This window comes from Chaetodon trifascialis, chromosome 24 (assembly GCF_039877785.1).
Source record: "Chaetodon trifascialis isolate fChaTrf1 chromosome 24, fChaTrf1.hap1, whole genome shotgun sequence".
NCBI lineage: Eukaryota > Metazoa > Chordata > Actinopteri > Chaetodontiformes > Chaetodontidae > Chaetodon > Chaetodon trifascialis.
The window spans coordinates 1,133,639-1,145,846 of NC_092079.1; the positions used below are offsets into that span (position 1 = coordinate 1,133,639).

Below are 12,208 nucleotides of genomic sequence, written 5' to 3' on the forward strand. Positions count from 1 at the left end.
CCACCAAAACCTCTGCTGGTCAAACTGAAGACTTGTTGGTGGTAATGAAGTTGTTTGAATGAAGTGGACGTCTGCTCACGAGGTCCACGTCCCTCAGGTTGTCTCTGGTGTTGAGGGAAACCTGTGCTGCTCTCCCTGTGGTCACTTGTCTTGGATCTTGGAGGTTGCTGTCTCCGTCTTCATGTCTTCATACGTCAACAAACAGTTTGTGCTAACTTGATTCTTGCTTCAGCTCGATGTTGTTGAGTGAAATGAACCATGAAAACACAACATGAAGTGAAACCATCAAGATGATATCTGATATTTTAACGGTTATCCGTCTCCTTGATTTCTAATAATCTGTATCAGCCCTGAAAAAAGCGTTTCGGTGGACCTCTAGTCCTGATCTGAGAGACACAACAAACACTCACAGCAACATTCAGCTTTGACTGCAACAAGATCCACAACTGAAATCAACACACAGCTCAAGGTTTAAGTCAACAGTGTGTCCACACTTTAATGATCACAGCTTCCATCTTTAAAGGACCGGAAGTGGAAGAAGTTCACAAAGTAAAGGAGGAATCTTTTCAATCCTTTTCAACAAAGTTCATTGATCAATTTATTCCAATAACCTGAAAGACTGATGTGACTGAGATCCTGCACAGACTCAACTGATCTGTTCAGGAGTGTTTCTCTAACAGGAGGAGACTGTCCCTCCTACAGAGGACACAGAGACACTGAGGAACCAAACCAGGACCTGGACCTGAACCAGAGTCCAAAACCAGGATAAAGAGGTTCAGTGAATGTGGTGTTGAAGGTGTGGAGGTGGATCAGTGAGTCAGAGGAGACTCTGTAGAAGGACAGAGTGCCAGCAGAACAGTCCACATACACTCCTACTCTGTGAGAGACAGAGGAGGAGGAGGAGGAAGAGGAGATGGATGTTGTTCTCTTATTGTGACAGACAGAGTAAAAACCATCAGAGCAGAACAGTCTCCAGGACTGATCATTCCCTCCAAATAAACACTCTTTACTGTCTCCTTTCCTTCTGATTCTTCTGTAACTCACTGATACATAAACGTCTCCTCTCCACTCGACCTCCCAGTAACAGCGACCAGTCAGACCAGTTCCACACAGCAGCTGAGGACACTGGTCAAACCTGTCTGGATGATCAGGATATGACTGACGCTCCATCACATGTGTCATCGTCCTGTTGTTGTCAGACAGTTTGATGTATCTGTTCACTGTGTTTGTGTCCAGTTTGAGTTCACAGGAATCTGATGGAGAGAAGAAGAAGAAAACAGCTGCAGTTATTGATCGAGCTGTTGATCAGCTGTTGATTGATGGACAGTTTGATGATGACATCAGAGATGTGAATGAGTGATGTCACAGTTTGAAGATGGCTGAATGTGCTCTGCTTTGTTGTCAACAGTCAAATGAAAGACACACTTACACTTCCTCAGACCTGGTCTCAACCATCGGACTCCAGCAGGCTCCACCCTGAAAGGAGGAGGGGGGTCAGAGCAGCACCTCCTCTTTCAGCATGCAAACATGGACGTTACATCACTCTCACACACACAAACACAACATGTTGATGCGGCCTGCTTCTCCCTCTTCAGCTCTGCTCAGACACTGACAGCGACACTGATTCTCTCTCATCATTAAATCTGCTTTCATCAGCTCATTTCCTCATTTCAATCTGTTGCTGACTTCTATTCTGAGCTGCTTCACTCATTGATCGCTCTCTTGCTCTCCCACCTGTGATGATCAATAATCAGTCTGACTTTGTCTTCACTCAACAAACCAACAGAGCTTTAATCATTGACTGTTGGACACGGTTGTCCTCGTCATGTCCCATATGTGACCGTGCTTCATGTGTTCATTACTGTGTGAATACTGTTGTCGCAGAACTGACCTCTAACTGACCTCCTCTTCTCCTCTCAGTTGTAAAGCAGACTAACTTTTAAGAATTATCTACCATCTGGAGTGTTCACAGGGTTATCTCAGAGAGAGACATCTTCTCCACACTCTTTCAAGGAAGTGGGATTACCAACACCTTCACATCAAAGATTACCTTGCTCACAATGTTTGTCATGAGGATGCTAATGCTCCCTCGTGATAGCCCATAGAAAATACAGACAATAAAACTGGCTGGAGAACAAAGGCCAGGCCTCGGGGGAATCCACCAAGTAGAATTATTTTATTAAATTAGACAGCCCTGAAACAAATTGTTTGTAGGTCTGGGTGCCTTGTTTTCTAGTATACTAGGATAACTGAATCTCTATATTTGACTTAACTTTGGATGTTTTCACATTACTAAGCTCATCATCTGGATAATATCAATGCTTTTCCCGTGTTTGTAGCTTATAAAATGACAAAGCTGTGATTTTAACTTTCCTACAAAATTTGTCTGAGGTTCCACCATGGAGCCATCCTGCCACCTAGGAGTTCGTAGCGGTTAAGTTGATTGTGCTTTATGAGACATTTATTAATGAGTAGTCATAACGGTGATAATCATTTCAGGCAAATGTAGTCTGCCTTCCTATTATTTTGTTGCTATGTTATGATAATTATACCTTGAACAATCATATATATATATATTCCGATGAGTATTAGAGATTGTCGTCTTGATTATCGCTGAATGTTGTCGTAATACGATGAGTGTTAGAGATTGTTGTCTTGATTATCGCTGAATGTTGTCATCCACTCATAAAAGTTGCCTAATGCCTGTTATGAACAATGCCATTGAAAATCGCCCATTTAAAATATACGTGATTGACCATAGTGAGAAGCAGATGAGCCCCTCGTGTAAATCATGTTACTCCACGCCTCATAAAATGAAATCGTGCGTCTATGAACCATCCCACGTGAGGGATGGCCTATTGATTAGACACGCCCCAGAGAGAGATTTAAATGTCTGCAGTAGCAGTGAGTACTCAGTGCGCGCTACTCAGTTAGTTAGTTTTCCGTCTGTCCTCTTCTAGTCTAGTTGTCCTTTTGTCTTCATGTTTTTGTTCCGTCGTTTTCTACGTCTCTTGTACTGATTTCATTCTTCAGAAGACGTATTTTTCTAGTTTACTCTCCTTAAAACTTTCATTTTTACTCGCCATGCTAAGCAGCATGATTTGTTTTGTTTTTAGTAAAATTCTCGTCAAGTAAGAATAATTTTGGAGACACTTTTTGACCGGCCATCGAAGAGGTTATCAATATTATTATTGTTAAATCTAAAGTCTTGCTTCGCGGTTACCAACCAAGCTAAAGCCCTGCAGCCTGCTGCTAACCCACTGGTCCGGGTCAGATAACCATCCAAAGCCGTTCCTCGCCTGTCACCGATGCCGTCGAAATCCAGTTCCTCAAACATCACTGTCCAATATCAGCTCTCAACCTTGGTGTGCCTGGATCTTCTACCAGACTGCCGAGCAGACTGAGCAATGGACAGACACTGGAAGCATCTTTGGCTAGTTCAGAGTAGGCCTCTACAGGAACGTTGCTGACAAGTAGGCATGCATTAAGCGGGTTTGAATAAGAGTTGGTCCATGAGGTTATGATACTGTTAATTTACTTAAGTTCTCTCAACCATTTATCCAAGAAATTAACTCTCCATTTGCTTCATTTTTCCCTCAAAACTACTTCTCGCAATCGGCAAACTTATTTTTCCATTGTGTTGCCATAAGTCTCTCTTGTGTTATGTCATATCACCCATATCTTCTGTCGCGCTATTCATGATACACTATTCATTATCCATAATTGTCTTTAATAAATAAGACTCTGATTCAAGTTGTGGTTAGACGGTGTCCTTTTGAGCTGAATATATACGATCCCTGAGAGTTTACATTTCAGATTATCAGACTGATCTACTGTTGGTTCATTCGTTAGTATTTCATCAGCATTATAGCAGTTAATTTCTGCAGTCCTTCTTAGCTGAGGAAGGTGGTGCCCCGGTATTTGATCAACGAATGTAACATCAAATTAAGTTAATTCCCCGACACTGTCAATAAATTCAATATGTGAGATGAGTCATCATGACTCTGTTGTGTGGAAATCTTTTTATGTCATACTTCCTGAAGTTCACCAGAACAAGAAGAGTCACTTGATGTCTGATTTTAGAAAAACCTGTTTTTAAACAGCAGAATTATTTCCTGTGTGACGACAGTGTGGTTGAAATATTCCAGTCTGGTTTTCGGGTCCAGCACAGAAACTGTTCAAGTCAAAGCTGTGAATGCACTCAGAATAAACAGTGACGAGAAAAAGCTGTCTGTGCTGGTCCTGGTAGACCTCAGTGCTATAGTCGATCCTGTAGATCAGAACATTCTGCTGGACAGACAATTTGTCCGTCAGCTCAAATGACTCCAGTTCTACCAACAGCTGAACTTCATGTATCTCAGACATCATCAGCTTGTGGACGACTCTGAACTTCTTCCAGCAAAGTCAAGACAAACTGAGATCCTTGTTACTGGAGCCAAAGCTGAGAGTCTCTTCAGTCTCTCAGATACTATGATTCAAACCTCTTGACTGGATCTGAACGAGAACTAAAAAGCCTTTGTTTTAGTAAAACTCTGGACCAGCCCGAAGGTCTAAAGGTGTCTACATATGTTGAGATCTTTAAACCATATCTGAAGACAGATCTTGTATGTCTTCCTTTTCCTAACCGCTGCTGAATTTTGTCTCATCTGCTTGTTGTAATTCTACATTATAGTATTTAATTTTATATTATTTTATGTTTATTTAGATATACACTTGAAGTGTCTCAAAAGTCCTGCTCCGTCCTGTGGTTGTCAGGTTCCAGCAGTTTGAACTAAATACAACTGCTCTGGAATTATTGGAAGCTTGTTTTTAATTCTTTTGAGGACAAAAGGGTCATTTGTCACACTGACAGACAGGTCTTTTACCATGCAGAGATCTGTCCAAACTGCATCAATTATGACCAACAGGTCATCATCATGTTTGTTCCTGGAGATGTTCTCCTTGAGACCTCCAACACAAATATGTCCTTTTCATGTTCAACCAGTGTTTATGTTGTGATCAAAGAACAAAGGTTTCCTACATGTCTGACTGTTCATGTCTCACTCAGGTCCACCATCAAGCAAAAAGACAGACAACATATTTCCAGCTCTTCCTCCTTTTTCACACTGACTGACTGTGGCTGCAGCAGCCTCTTCACACCTGAGAGTGTCCAGTCTGCAGTGAGGATCCTCCAGTCCAACAGACAGCAGCTTCACTCCTGAGTCTCCTGGATGATTGTAGCTCAGGTCCAGCTCTCTCAGATGGGAGGGGTTGGAGGTCAGAGCTGAGGCCAGAGAAGCACAGCCTTCCTCTGTGATCAGACAGCCTGACAGCCTGCAAACACACACAACAACACACATGGAAGATCATCTGAGGGTCCTGCTGTGTGCGTCCAGTCATTGCTCTCACAATGCAGCGTCATGTGGGAGGAGTTACAACACATAATAATTCTCAACAGTTTCTGTAACGACTTCACACTCGACACTTCACTTCCTGAGGTCCTCAGTGACACCTTTGTGCTAATTAATCATGACTGAATCAGGAATAAAGTGACGTCCACTAATCAAAGTCACATGACAACAAAACATAAACAAGGATTTCCATCTCAGCCAGACTTCATTAATAAAAGGTACATTGAGAGAAAACATCTGCCAATCAATGAATGTCTGTGTCAAATGCGTGGACTTCTGAGGTTAAAGAAAGACGTCAATGCTTTGATAACAAACAGTAACTTGACCTGACCTGAGAGTTTCCAGTGCACAGTGTGGACTCTCCAGTCCAGCAGACAGCAGCTTCACTCCTGAATCCTGCAGGTTGTTGTTACTCAGGTCCAGCTCTCTCAGACTGGAGGACTGGGATCTGAGGACTCCGGACAGAGCTTCACAGCTTCTCTCTGAGAGGTTACAGCCACTCAGTCTGAAGAGACACAGGAAGGAAGCAAACAGTAAGTTAGATATCAGAGTATTTATTGATGAAGAAACTTCACTATCTCTGTACTCACAGAGCTTTCTTGGAGGCTTTGACCACTGGCAGCAGCCTCAGAAGAGTCTCCTCTGTAGCAGTGAATTTCTTCAGGTCAAACACGTCCAGATCTTTTTCTGATGACAGTAAGATGAAGACCAGAGCTGACCACTGAGCAGGAGACAGTTTATCTGTGGAGAGACTTCCTGAACTCAGAGACTGTTGGATCTGATCCACCAGAGAACGATCATTCAGTTCATTCAGACAGTGGAACAGATTGATGCTTTTCTCTGCAGAGGGAGTCTCTTCAATCTTCTTCTTGATGTACTTGACTGTTACCTGATTGGTTTCTGAGCCACTTCCTGTGTGTGTCATCAGGCCTCGTAGGAGAGTCTGATTGGTCTGCAATGAAAGTCCCAGGAGGAATCGGAGGAACAAGTCCAGGTGTCCATTTGGACTCTGTAAGGCTTTGTCCACAGCACTCTGGTAGAAGTGTGACTCTGCAGATTCATAGTAGGTTCTTTGTTGTTCTGACAGCACATTGACTCCAGACTTGATGAAGGTCAGAGGGACATGAAGAGCAGCCAGAAACTCCTGAACACTCAGATGGACGAAGCAGAACACCTTGTCCTGGTACAGTCCTCTCTCCTCTATGAAGATCTGTGTGAACACTCCTGAGTACACTGAGGCTGCTCTGATGTCGATGCCACACTCTGTCAGGTCTGATTGGTAGAAGATCAGGTTTCCTTTCTGCAGCTGCTCAAAAGCCAGTTTTCCCAGAGACTCAATCATCTTCCTGCTCTCTGGAGTCCACTGAGGATCTGACTCAGCTCCTCCATCATACTTGATGTTCTTCACTTTGGACTGAACCACCAGGAAGTAGATGTACATCTCAGTCAGGGTCTTGGGCAGCTGCCCTTCCTCTCTGGTCTTCATCACATCCTCCAGAACTGTAGCAGTGATCCAGCAGAAGACCGGGATGTGGCACATGATGTGGAGGCTTCGTGATGTTTTGATGTGGGAGATGATTCTGTTGGCCTGCTTCTTGTCTCTGAACCTCTTCCTGAAGTACTCCTCCCTCTGTTCATTAGTGAACCCTCTGACCTCTGTCACCATGTCAACACATTCTGAAGGGATCTGATTGGCTGCTGCAGGTCATGTGGTTATCCAGAGGCGAGCAGAGGGAAGCAGTTTCCTCCTGATGAGGTTTGTCAGCAGCACATCCATTGAGGTGGACTCTGTAGCATCAGTCAGGATCTTATTGTTGGTGAAGTCCAGAGGAAGTCGACACTCATCCAGACCGTCAAGGATGAACAAAACCCTGAACTCTTCAAACCTGCAGATTCCTGCTTCTTTGGTTTCAGGAAAGAAGTGATGAACAAGTTCCACCAAGCTGAACTTCTCCTTCAGCACATTCAGCTCTCTGAAAGTCAACGGAAACATGAACTGTATGTCCTGGTGGGCTTTGTCTTCAGCCCAGTCCACAGTGAACTTCTGTGTTAAGACCGTCTTCCCAATGCCAGCCACTCCCTTTGTCATCACTGTTCTGATTGGTTCATCTCGTCCAGGTGAGGCTTTAAAGATGTCTTCACATCTGATTGTGGTTTCTGGTCTGTGTGGTTTCCTGGATGCTGTTTCAATCTGTCTGACCTCATGTTCATCATTGACTTGTCCAGCCCCTCCCTCTGTGATGAAGAGCTCTGTGTAGATCTGATTCAGGAGGGTCCGCTTCCCTGCTTTAGCGATCCCCTCAAACACACACCGGAACTTCTCCTTCAGGTTACATTTAAGTTTACGCCGACAAATTGGAGCAAAATGTTCTGAATGAACAAACAACAAATAAATCAATGAGTGATTGATAAAGTTCAGATGAGAATTTAATGTCCTTGTCTGAACATATTTTGTCCATCTGTTGGACATCAGTGAATGTCCATTAATCCAGCAGTTAAACCTTTAGAGAAATCCTCTTACTCACTCAGCCAGGTCCTCCTCCTTCATTCTCCTCAGGAAGTGCAGCGTGATCTTCAGAAATGCCTCTCTGCTGCTCCTCCTCTGCTCTGTATCCTCATCCTCATCCTCCCCCTGACTCTCTAAGCATTCTGGGTAATCTGAGCTCTGAGCTGTCTTGATCTTCTTCAGCTCGTTCCTCACAAAAGAGACAATGTTCTCCTCTAGCAGCTGGAACAGAAGATGATATGAATGACACAAAGTGAAATCACGGAAGCAAACATCAGATCCATGTTGGACAGACTGACAGTCCACTGGTCTAAAAAGTGCAGCGTGGACATTATTGTGGACAGAACAGATGTGAAAGCAGCTGTTGTACATGTACAGACCAGAAATATGGAGTCCAGGTGAGTCTGATGCTGCTGGGCAGACTGACCACTGGGAACCTCTGAGCTCTCCTGGTGGACTCTGTGGACGAATCATGAAGAATTAGCTCACATCATGTCCGTCCACACAGAGACAAACACCAGCTGAAGGTCCTTTGAGCTAAAGTGTTGATTCCAACATTGAATCAGATGGTTTCCACTGACATTAAAGTGTCGCTCGTGCTGCTGATCCTACCGTGAATCAACAGTCCAGTCTGCATTTCTGCGCAGCTTTCACTTTACTGTGTTGGTTGAGCAGCTTGTCTGCTTGAGTCCCTCCAGTTTTTATTGAGCCCTATAATACTGTGGACAGCATCTTCACATGAAAGCTGGAACGTTCCTCTCTGGACGACATGAAGGAAACAGCTGCAGCTGTTGCTCATACAACTTGTTCTGGCTCTTTCTTTTATTCTTGGACAACATGTATTTCTTCTCGTCCACTTGTTGGACACACAACACGTCTTTGAGCTTTGTCTCCTCTCTGAGCTCCTGCAGCCTTTAGTTACTCATAACACCCTTCTCTGCATCAGACGTCTTCACAGAGGCACAACTCCAGCCTGATGTGAGGCGCCATGATGCCACCGTCAGTGCTGTTCTTGACTTTGTGAATCCATCAGCAGCATCAGTCACAAACAGACTGTGTGTTTCCTCACTCTCTCTGTGTTGCTTCACTCTGTGTTTCACAGCAGCTGATCTCAGTCCAGCTGTTATCACTGACATGTTTGTGTTTGTGTTGTCACATGACTGAAAAGCACAACATGTTGATTTGATGGAGGAACTCAGTGGAATCAGGGTTAGCCTTCGTTAGCATCTGTTAGCCTCAATCAAGTCACTGTTTCATACTCATGCAGTCATCAGTCAGAACGTGTGTGTGGAGGAAATGTTCAACTGGAGTCAAGAGCTGAAGACTGGTTATACTGGGCAGCTTCCACATGTGAGGATAGAAACGAATGAGAGGAAGAACGATGCTGAAAATAAAGGTCAAATTGTCCAACACAACTTACTGTCTGTCAGAGACATGTTGCTGTTTAAAGTAAATGGGGAAATCCATTGACCGGTCACTCTTGAGGGACACACAGCTGGGTTCAGGTCCAGGTTCAGATTCAGGTCCAGCAGAGGTTTGTCTCCCATAGATCCTGTCAGACACAGGGGAAGACCACCATTATCCTCAGCTTTCAGTGTCCACATGTGGACATGTCAGTGCTGTTTAGGGACAGACTGGACAAATGTCCTTGAACACTAATCTAGCTCTAACCTTAATCATCATTCTAGGACAACATGAACATCAGAAGGACAACTAGTCAGACTGGATATAATGAGGACAAACACCAGCAGTGGACAACATGAGGAGGACATATGGACATTTCAGGTCAAATTGTCCAACACAAGTTTAATTCAGTTCAATTCAATTCAATTTTATTTGTATAGCGCCAAATCACAACAGAAGTTGTCTCAGTACACTTTCCATATAGAGCTGGTACAGACCAAGCTCTTTTATCTACAAAGAAACCAACAATTTAAGTGTGTTTAACACTGAGAACAACTTACTGTCTGTCAGAGACATGTTGCTGTTTAAAATGAATGATGCCATCCATTGACTGGTTGCACTTAACAGTTTACCTCTTTGCAGCAGACAGTTGATCTCCTTTAAAGTTATCGATACGACCCATCGACCGTTCAATCTTCAAGGACACACAGCTGGGTCCAGGTCCAGAGTCAGATCTAGGTCCAACAGAGGCTGGTCTCCCATCGAACCTGTCAGACACAGAGGAAGACCACCAGGGATGGAAATGGACTTTTTCTTCTTAGACTCAGAAGCTGCTGGAGAAACTAGCAGCTATCAACAAGAAAAGGATCAACACACCAAAGTTCAATCAACAATGAAGCTGAATGATTTCAGTCTGTGAATCATCACTTCATTTGTCCATCAAATCTTGGGCCAAAGTAGGACTCAACGGACTGATTTCTGAGCAGATTTTACTGTGATTGACAGACAACAAACTAAACTGTGGAGTCCATCAGCAGCAACTCTTTTGGTCTGTTTTCTAACATTTGCATCATGAGACTCAGCACAAATATCCTGACTGTTATTTAGAGACGATGGTCGCTGAAGCTTTTAGTCCAACATTCAAAGAGGAAGTTTGATGGGAAAGACACTTTGGAAGGTCCCCACTGGATTTGTGCTGAAGCCTCATATTATCCTCAGCTTTCAGTGTCCACATGTGGACATGTCAGTGCTATTTAGGGACAGACTGGACAAATGTCCTTTAACACTAATCTAGCTCTAACCTTCATCATCATTCCAGGACAACATGAACATCAGAAGGACAACTGGTCAGACTGGATTTAATGAGGACAAACATCAGCAGTGGACAACATGAGGAGGACATATGGACATCTCAGGTCAAATTGTCCAACACGAGTTTCATGCTGAGAACAACTTACAGTCTGTCAAAGAAACGTTTTAAGTCCTTGACGCGACCCACTGACTGGTCACTCTTGAAGGACACACAGCTAGGTCCAGGTCCAGGTCCAGGTCCAGGTCCAGGTCCAGGTCCAGGTCCAGGTCCAGGTCCAGGTCCAGGTCCAGCAGAGTCTGGTGGGTCCTGCTGCTCTGGCCTTCAACACAACACACACAGAGCTTTGAGTGTGAATAATGATGATGGACAGATTTGAGTGCTCTGACATGGAGACGAGTCCTGGACAGTCAGAGATCCTCGTCTCACCTCTGAGCTTCGGTCTGGACGTCATCGTCCCCACACGGAATGGTTTTAGAGGGACGGACTCCCTCCTCTCTGTCCTCACACCGATTCATGCTGCTGAACTCACGTCAGCTCACACACACTTTGATCTGGAGAGGAAACACAAATCATTCATGTGCACATCAGCTGAAATCATCCTTTCATGGTTTCTCCTGTCAAATATCAGCTGCTCCTCCTCTGATTGGCTGTTATCTCGTCTCTCATGTCAGAGTCAGCTGAATGCAGTCAGACAGCAGAGTGAGGCCGAGCTGCTGTACTTCTATCAGTCCACTAGATGGTGCCATGAAGCTGCAGTGAAGTGAACACACGCTTGATGCCTGGACAAGCGTTGACATCACTGACACACACTGACTGAATCTGACAGGAAGCTTCAGTTTGTGGAAGATTCAGTAAATTCAACATGACTGAAAGTTTCTTTACGCCTGAATGATCCTCGCTCATCGATAAGTGAAGGAGAAAGTCAAATATTTACACAGGAGAAACAGAAAATAGCACAAATATTCAAGTAAAGTAATTAAGTACTTACAGACTGTACTAAACTACATTAGTTGAGTAAATAGTGACTTTCCACCACTGAGAGATCCTTTCAAAATAAAAGCCTGTCTCAATAAAGCCCTCTCAGGTCATATTCAAAGAGGAATCTTTGATTTGATTCTTGATCACATTGAAGCACAAAGTGAGAAAAAGCAGCGACACTCGTTGCTGTTGGAGGAGAGTTCAGAGCTCTGACAGCTCATTTAGTGACACAGTTACAGACTGAACTGAGAAATAAAAGCTTTCAGCTCCTCACAGCCTCTGAATGCTCCTTCCTGCTGTCTCCACATCAACTGTTGAGGATCAACTCGCTCTGCTTCTGCTCTTATTCCAGCGTTTACACTCACAAACATCCACACAACATGGCCGATGTTTTGAACGGAGCTGCTTTCACCTCCTTCGTCCAGAGTTCACAGTTAAACTCAGAGTTTGGAGAAACGATGGATGGAGCTGCAGATCGATGCCATTTGTGCTGAAGCTAAGCTAACGACAGTTTGAGTGAAAAACACCTGAAATTAGTTACTTTACCTTCAGCTGGAGCTTCAGAGGAGAAAACAAACTGCTACACACCGAAGGCAGAAAGTGAAAGTCAAGTTCAGA

The 12,208-nt window shown here is 44.0% G+C and overlaps 1 pseudogene; it reads right to left on the reverse strand.

Annotated features, from left to right (window-relative positions):
- Positions 1 to 209: 209 nt before the first annotated feature.
- LOC139352077 (NLR family CARD domain-containing protein 3-like) lies at positions 210 to 12,208 on the reverse strand (annotated as a pseudogene).